The following is an 8,800-nucleotide window of genomic DNA, read 5'->3' as shown; positions in this document are numbered from 1 at the left end:
CCTAGGGTTCCTCAGGCCACTAAAATGTTTCAGGAAGCCAACCATTTAGCTGCAGTGAGGCTTCTGGGATTAACAAAAAGTCTAAGGCTTTGCTTTTGGCTGGAATTACATTAACTCAATGCAGACCCTGCTGATAAACATTCTGAGGGTCTGTATACCAGAATTAGATTGAGAAAATGGAGAAAAAACTAATAACAAACATTCTTTAACACGTTTTTTCCAAACATGGAGTTTATAGCAGAGGAGATAATAAAATGGATCTTAGATGCTTTTTCCTTAATATACAAATAGCTTCTAAAAATCAATGACAAAAAGATGAATAGCCCTCCCTCAAAATGGTCAAAGGCCAATAACATAGGATTCACAAAGAGAGAAGAAAGAAATTCAAATAGCCAACAAATACAGTAAAATATGCTCAACCTCACTCTTAAAGACATTTCAAAATTTTTAATGAGATATCATTTTCACCTGTCAAATCAGCAGAGATTTAAAGGTTTGATAATACCTGTGTTGGTGCTGATGCAAGAAAATGGGCATTCTCGTACACTGTTGGTGGAACCGTAAATTGTTACAGTGGTTTTAGAAGGCAATTTGGGAACGTATATTCAAATTTTAATCGGCTGGCAATTAATCTTCAAATACAGTTGTTCATCTCAGCACTGTTCGTAATAGTAAAAACTGAAAGCAGCTTAAATGTCCAAAAAAGGAACTGGTTACTCAAGTCTTTACAAAGGACTTTGCAGTCATTGCAAAGAATGGGTAGGTCTATGGATGTCGACATGAAAAAGATGCCTGAGATATGACATTAAATGGGGAAAAAAAGTAAGCTGAAAAACAATATGGCTATGATATGATTCATTTGTATTTTTTAAAAAACCATATATAGTTATGTGTAGCTATATATGCTTGTCTATAAGGAACATATCTTAGGGATAAATAAGAAATTAAGAGTGGTTCCCTGGGGAATAGGAGGGGGCAAGGAGGAAGGGTGAATAGAATGCTGTTAATTTTTATATGCCTTCCTCTGATCTGATTTATCATAAATTTTATAATTTTACAAAGTATAAATTTTATGAAGTATAATTGACATATAACAAATTAGTTTCAGGTATACAACATAATGATTCCATATACATATATAAATTGATTTTTTCAAGGGGCCTCTGGCAAGAAAAAGACAAGAGAGACCCCAGTTTAGAAGCCCTGGGGGATTACAAAGGAGGGGTCATGGGAGGATGTGAGGGCAGCTGTCCTGAGGCCCAGAGCGGAGCCCTGTAGGAGCAGACCTCTCTTTCATCTGGCAGAGGAGGGAGGTCTGTGGACGGAAGTCTGCCCTCTCAGCACCTCCATGCCACTTAGGCAGGGGAGACAGAGGCAGCCTGGGGAGAGAAGCCAGCTCTCAGGCAGCAGTATGAACCTCGTGGGGGCAGGCTGACTTGCCCTGGGGTCTGGCCCAGCCCCTGCTCCTATCACTCCACCCCAGGGCTCCTCCTTTATTTTCTATCTGACCAAGGCCTGGACAAAATCTCTGACCCACCAGAACAGAATTTGCATAAGAACTTTTCTGAAAGAGAAAGTGGAAAGGCCAACAAATTGTTGGTTGTTTGAGAACAGATCTCTGCCCGGAAGATCTCACAGCCTGGCCAGAGACGCTGGGGCAAGACGGTGGGGTCCTCTGGGGGAGGAGGACTTTCCTGGTCTTTGTGGGATTCCTCTGACCCACCCACCCCCAACTCCAGTCCTGTGGGGGCAGGGTGGGTCACGTGGTCCTTGACTGGGATGTCACCTTGCTTCCTTGACCCTCAGTCTCTTCATCTGTGAAGTGGGGATCATAGCACCTTGAGGATTGATGTGAGAATTAGAAACATAATATAAATAAATATTATAACACAATGATTGCCATACAAGAAACACACAGTTAACTAACCTTATTGTGGTAATCATTTTTCGATATATCCATATACCAATTCATTATGTCATACATCTTAAATTTACATAGTGTTAAGTAGCAATTATATCTCAGTAAGGCTGGGGAGGTGGGGAGCATATGTAACCATATCTGTTCATCAGTATTCTCTAAACACAGCCTTACCTCTTGTGCCTTTGCTCTGCTGGTTCCCCCATCCCAGATGTCCCCCCCCTTTTCTCCATCTGGCAAAATCTTGCTCGTGTTTCAAGGCTTAGCTCCAGTATCACCTCCCTCATCAAAACTTCTGCAGTCCTTGCTGAGCAGAAGCACCCTCTCCTCCTCAGGGCTTCTGGGCACTTTGTTCCTAGCCCCTCAGCCTTCACCCACTAAGTCATGGGAGCCTTTGGCCCCATGCCCTGGGGGCTCTGGGCTGCGATGCTACCTTGCCTTTGTGTCCCTGTCTTTGACACGAGGCCACTGGATAAATCTTTGTCAAATGCCCATGCGAATGACTTCTGCTAATCCTGACCACCTTCTCTGGTCCTTTTTAGGGAAGGGAGTGAGCAGAGGAATGGGACTTCTTTCTTCCTCATTGCTTCTCTGGATTTGTTTGATTCCAAAGGAGCTGGGCTGCCCTGAAGAGCTCAGTGCAGGGACCTCATGATGCTGGGACTCCCTCACTGGGAGGGAAGGGCCAGGGAAACCAAGGGGCACAGCCGGGAGCTGGACTGGGCTGGGACATATGCCCAGGAAATGTGGGTGCCTAATCCAGGGCTGTCCCGTCAGGTCACCAGACCTAGCAGCTTCAGTGGCCACACACTGGCCTTTTGAGGAAAGGAGCCCGCCTCCCTCTGTCACCCCCACCACGCACACCACACGCACATACACAGAGCTGTGCACAGCTGGGCTGTTCCTTCTGGGCCTGCTGCTCCTCCCTACTCCCAGGAGGGCCAGAACTGTGCTAAGGAAAAGTTGTGGGTTGGTCCTGCCCCCTGCTGGCCTCAGAGGGAATGGCTCCTCAACTGACAGCCAGGAGGAAGTGCCCAGGGCTGCACAGCCACCCCACGTGATATTGTTCCGGAAAACAAAGACCACCCCAGCCTCGGGTCCTTCCCATTGTCCTGTGGGTCTCACCATACGTCCCTACTGTTCAACTCCGAACCCCCTTGGCCCGGCAAGGTCCTTCAGGACCCTTCCAAAGGTCCTGATGTCCCTTTCCAAACTGATTTCCAACCAGACCCTCCCAAAACCCTGGCCCCAGGTAAAGCATCTATTCTTTGTCCCTAGAACACACTTGCCAGTGTGTCCTGATCCCCAGCCTCGACACAGGACTATCCCCTTCTCCATCAAAGCTCTTACCTTTTCTCTCTGCTTCAAGATCAAGTTCAAGTCTGCTGACTGCCTCAGCTCCCGGCACCCTCACTCTGCCGAATTTGTCCTCTAGTGCTCAGCTGGAGCTCATTCCTGTCCCCTGCGGCTTGTGCTTGCCTTAGTCTCATCTGCAACTAGACCAAAGGATGGTCACATTGGAACGTGCACAAGCTCAGGCGTTCAGCAAAGGGCCTTGCACACAGTTGGCGCATAATCAGTGCTGGGTGGGGAAGGTGATCAATCCAGTACCTCATGCTTCCTCCTACCAGCCCCAAGGGCTTTGGGGAGGCTGGCAGGGTCCCTTGGGAAGGAGAAGGTTGGTCTCAGTTTAATGTGTAGGTCCCTGATCATTTTTCAAGTCCGTTGCCCTCACAGAACTAGTGTCCCGGCGACACCAGCTGTCGGGAAGATAGGAAAGAGGGGGAGGCCCCCTCATATGCAGCTGAACGTGGGAGAAATTTGTGTCCAAGGGGCGCCTTCATTCATTCACTCATTCATTCACTCAGTGATCCTCTATTAGATGTGTTGTGGGTATTACACAGAAAAGACACAAAATCCTGTCCTCAAGCATTTCATCATCTAGTGGGAGGGAAAATCAAGATGTTCACCAATACCTTGCATTAAGGTTTCTGACAGAGATATAAGACAAGGCATGTCTTCTCAGATCACAAACCCTGAACCAGCTGAGAGGCAAGGAGAATCCAGGGAGCCTTCCAGGAGGAGGGCATGTTGAAGGTGAGACAGGGAGGAGGGGTAGGTGTGAGGTAAGAAAGGAGGGGAGGCAGAAGGTACAGCAATGTCTGGAGCTCAGGGTACTTCTTTGCAGATGGGTTTGGGGTGGGAAGAGTATGAACTGGAGAGAAGGCAAATCTCAAAGCTAAGGAGTTTGATCTTTTTCCTTAAAGCAATGGGAGTAACCGATGGATTTATAGGCAGGGAAGTGAGGTGTATAGATCTGAATTTTAGAAAGATCTGTTGGGCAAAGGTGGGGAAGCGTCAGAATCCCTGAAGAGGAGACATCGTGTGAGAAGTGGGGGAGGCTGTGGTGGAATAAGGGGTGGAGGGGGAGGATATCTGAATTAAGGCAGTAACAGCAGGATTGGAAGACCATGAGCAGATTCTGGAGATTTAAAGAAACCACAGGACTCAGTGCCTGGATGTGGGGAGTGTATGGTGGGAGCACAGACGGAGATGAGGACACAGCAGGAGGAGCAGGTGGGGGCTGTGGAGAGAGCGAGCTCAGTTTGGAGCATGGTGAACTCAAAATGTTTGGGGACACTGGCCAAAGCTGACCAAGAGATGGACATCTAGCTGGGGCAAAGGTGCAGAGAGACCAGAGTCTGAGCCATCGATGGAGGTATCTCCCAGACTGGGAGTGGCTGCACTCGCCCAGGGACAGTGGGTTAAGAGAGAAGAGGTGGAGATGGGAGGTCCCGCTCATTTTAGAGGTTCTTTAGATAATCACTGAGGGACAGGGACAAGAACAAACTAGAGGCAGTGCGGTTAGTGGAAAGGCATTCACATCAGAGGACATGGATTCATATTCCAGCTCTTCCAGTTACGTGACCATTCCCTTATGTCTCCAAGCCTCCGTTTCCCCTATCATGAAATAGTCTTAATTATACTTGCTTTGTAGGGTTATTGAAAGAACAAAATAATAATACCCATAAAGCACATCACACAGCTCTTGGCACTAACAGAAAGCTAAATGTTCTGCTTTGAATGGGACATGTTTGTTTTCGTCAACAGGAGTGGCAAGAGGATGAATGAAGGAATCCCTTTTTTTTTTAACTGTGTTCCTATAAGGGAGATGTCTGCCTTCTGGATGAAGGCATGCGATTGGCCATTTACCATAGTGTCCTTTAAAAAGATGTGTTCAATAAATGGAAGCCACTATCATGAAAGGCAAACACAGAGGAGCTGCAAAGCTTCCAGAATCTTCCAAGTCGGCTAGTCCTCCTGACCGGAAGCCCCTTTGGACCTCTACCTGCCAATTTTGTTACCAGGTGGATAAGCAAATCCAGGCAGGACATCTGTGTCTCTGAAGCTCCCACCTGTGTCCCTGAGGGGACAAGCTGGGACACCCAGCCCTGTGGGGCCTCTGTCCTCCCCTGGGGGTGGGGGGTGGGTTCTGGATGAACACCACAGCCCGCCACTCTTGACCCTTGCCTTGCCCTTCAGGATCTTCCCTGGAACTGCAGCTTGCTGGTGGAAGGGCACAGCAGGGGCCTCAGTCTCTGCCCTGGGTCTGATTCCAAGTCATCACCTTTCCTGTCTGCAATTCACCTTCTTGCCAGCAGAAGGAGCCCGCACCTCTTCCCAGCCAGCCTGGAGCCAGGACCCTGGAGGAGGCTGAGTCAGGAGACACTACATCAGGCTGTGCAGGGCATGTGACATTTTAGTGCAGTGCCTGGCCAGGGAAAGCGTTCCATAAGAAGTAGCCGTGGTTGTCTCCATTTTGCAGATGAGGAAACTGAGGTTCCAAGAGTTAAACTTGAAACCAGGTGTTCAGGTGTTGATAACTACCTAGACAGCTCCAGGAGGGCACGATTCTGGCTCTTAATCTGTGACAAGCTTGCCTTAAAAGAGGGGGCACACTGGGTGGATGTTCCAGGAATGCAGGCCTGATGCTGGCCTGGGGAAGAATGTTCTAACGGTCAGGGCTGGCTGGAACAGGGACTGCCTTGACTGTCTGAGGGAGTGTTCCAGGGAGTCAGGAATTAAGGGTGGTGGGTCTTTCTAAGGCCTCCTCCAGCCCAGGGGACCACATTCTGAGAGGACTGAAGGGCAACGCGCAGTGGGTGCCTGCCTGGAATCACAGAGGCCACTGTCGTCCTGGGGGCTCAGCTCCCCCGGGACCTTGCAGCTGTCCACACTGTCCCTGGGACGTGGTCGGCCTCAGGGCAGGAGAGGCCCCGTATCTTCTCTGCAGGCCTCTGGATCCCAATCACAGGCCAAAGGGCAGCCCCCCACTGCCTGTTCCACAGCTGGCCCCTCCCTCTGAGGCTCATTCTGGAATCCAGGGCAGGGTCTTTGGTGACCTGAGTTCTGCGCTCTGTTCACAGGGCTACAACCCCGCCTGCTGGGGAGGGCAGCGGAGCCACAGATCATGCCCATCAGGCTCATTCTGGGAGCCCTGCGGGGCTGTCTGCTCAGGCCTCTCTGTGGACAAATATTCTGGGTCAGAGTTGGGGAGGCAGGGGCTCCTGGCTCCAGAGTAGAGCACAGCAGGACACTCCTCTGGAAGGACATGCCTGCCTGGGCACAAGCACACCAGCGGACTGAGTGGGGAGGGCGGGAGGCAGCCTGAGGGACAGCCTCTCAGGTCCAAGCCGGCAGGGCGGCAGCCTAGCACTGGTCTCTTCTGGGTGACACGCTGAAGGCAGGACGTTGCCAGCTGGAGGGCGGTGGAGCACTGGCTCCCATCAGAACCCCTGGGGAGACTGTAAAAATTTGGATTCTGGGACTCATTCCTGGACTCCCCATGGATGGATCTAGGGCTTTGCATGTTCAACCAGGCTTCCCAGGAATCCCTGTGGAGCGGGCATTTGAGACACAGCTCTGGAGAGACCAAGATGGCAGCCTGCCTGGCACCGCGCTATCCTGGGATGGCTGAGGGAGCTGGAGAAGGCCCGCTGGGGGAGAGATGCTGTGGAGCTCTCAGGTCTACTTTGAGTGGCTCCGCAGGGAGAGCTGGGAGCGCAGGAAGGACTTACAGGGAGCTGATGATGGGGAACACACTGACGGAGCCCTCCCCTGCTCCAGACGCGTGACCTGTGTTGTCCTGAGTAACCCTTATGGTCATTGTCAGCGCTTTTGACATGCAGTGAACCTGAACGAGAACTCGGGTTCCAAGGGCACACAGCTGAGAGCCAGAGCTAGGGCTCAAACTGAGTGTTTCGACTCTGAGGCCCTTGCTCTGTCCTGTGTAGGGTCCCACACGGCTGCATTACTGGGGAGGTAACGAGGGCCTGGTCACTGAGGGTCCCAGTAGTGTCCGGGTGCTAGAGAAAGGAACCTTGCTTCGCGTGGAGGAACAGCGTGGGGTGGGCACATGTGACAGGCTTTGAGGGTCAAGAAACCAAGGAGAGGCCTCCAGACTCCTGGGCTGGCTCTGTGTTCCCCTCCACCCCACCCCCTCACACCCCTTCCCAAGGCTCAGGAAGGACCGCACAACGTGTCCCGCACCTCTCAGAGCCAACCAGGGTGTGCCCTGGCCCCAGCCCAAATGCTGGGTGGCCTCCTTGGGGGAGGCCCAAGATTCCTCAGCGGCACAGCCCAAGGCCTCTGGACCCTCAGCGGCCACGTGGCACAGAGGGCAGGCTGAGCCCTCCCGCTGGCCTTCCCAGTGAGGGGGGCGAGGGGGCCAGGCCACCGATCTCACCCTCCAGCAACCACCCCTGAGCAGGACTGAGTCCCAGGGCTGCAGGAGGCATACTTTCCTGGGATGTTTTGATCTTGTTTTGTTACTTTAAAAGTTGCCATTTATTTTGCATGGGGTGGAGAGGGAATGGAGACGCACTGATTACAAAAGTAACATGATCTGTGGGGAAAAGTTGGAAAACAGAGAAAAGCACGAAGAAGAAACCACACAGAACCCTCCCCCGCAAGAGCCCTAGAGATAACGGGCATCACTTCTTTTCATTTCTTTTCTTCAAAACAAGCTGCTAGTTTCAAAAGGCACTCCTGCCGCTTACTGGCCGCGTGACCTAGGATAAATTACCTCTCACGTCGTTGTGCCTCAGTTTCTTCATATGTAACTTGGAGATGAAAATAACAGGACCTACTTTAAAGGGTTGTTGCGAACGTTCGACAGGTGTCTGTCACAGAACACATCCTGAGCAAATGTTTAGATTCACATGGTGACTTTTTTTCTATGTTTAGATTTTCGTGATGACAATTTTATTCTATTTTATTTTTTTTTACAAAATTGAGCATTACCATTTGTAACAAGCCTTTTCCACCTACCACCACATCATGACTATTTTCTAGGTTTATAAAGAGTTACATGATTGCAATGTTTTCTGTTTCGATTCATGTGATCACAAGTTTTGTTTATTTTTTTTCTGTTTTCACTTACATGATTTCAATTTATGTATTTTTTTGTTTGTTTATTTTACAGAACTAGGATCTCACAGGACCTACATTTTGTAGCCTGCAATTTCCATCTAATGCTGTGCCGTGAACTTTCCCACACATCACTGAATAGACTTACACACAGTTTGAATGGCTGCATTGTGGTCACCTTGGGCAGTGGATTAAAGTAGAAACAGGAGCAGAGGGGCATGATGGAGGCCCTGATGGGGTTGGGCCACCTCCCCTGCACACCCATGGCAGTTGCTAGGCCAGGCCCAGAGGGACAGTGAGCTGGGCCTATGTCAGGACCCTCCCTTGAGACCACCAAAGGCAGGCCCTTGTTAAGAGGCTGCCCCAGCCTGGCCAATGGCTCCTCTCCACCTTGGCTTTTCTGGAAGCCTGCTCTGAACCACGGTCCGAGGTCTGGGCCTCTGGCAAAGGGCT

The 8,800-nt window shown here is 50.5% G+C and overlaps 1 long non-coding RNA gene across 1 annotated transcript in view; it reads right to left on the bottom strand.

Annotated features, from left to right (window-relative positions):
• Nucleotides 1-432: 432 nt before the first annotated feature.
• The window catches only part of LOC116665922, a 29,538-nt gene continuing 21,170 nt past the window's right edge, over nt 433-8,800 (bottom strand). The window contains exons 2-3 of the long non-coding RNA XR_004322760.1: nt 3,269-3,414; nt 433-1,838 (exon numbers count right to left, since the gene is read on the bottom strand). This is a non-coding gene — a long non-coding RNA (uncharacterized LOC116665922). The remainder of the gene's footprint in view (nt 1,839-3,268; nt 3,415-8,800) is intronic.

The sequence above is a fragment of the Camelus ferus genome, chromosome 9 (assembly GCF_009834535.1).
Source record: "Camelus ferus isolate YT-003-E chromosome 9, BCGSAC_Cfer_1.0, whole genome shotgun sequence".
Lineage (NCBI taxonomy): Eukaryota > Metazoa > Chordata > Mammalia > Artiodactyla > Camelidae > Camelus > Camelus ferus.
The sequence above is the reverse complement of the archived record's forward strand: the minus strand, read 5'-3'. Positions and strand labels throughout refer to the sequence as shown.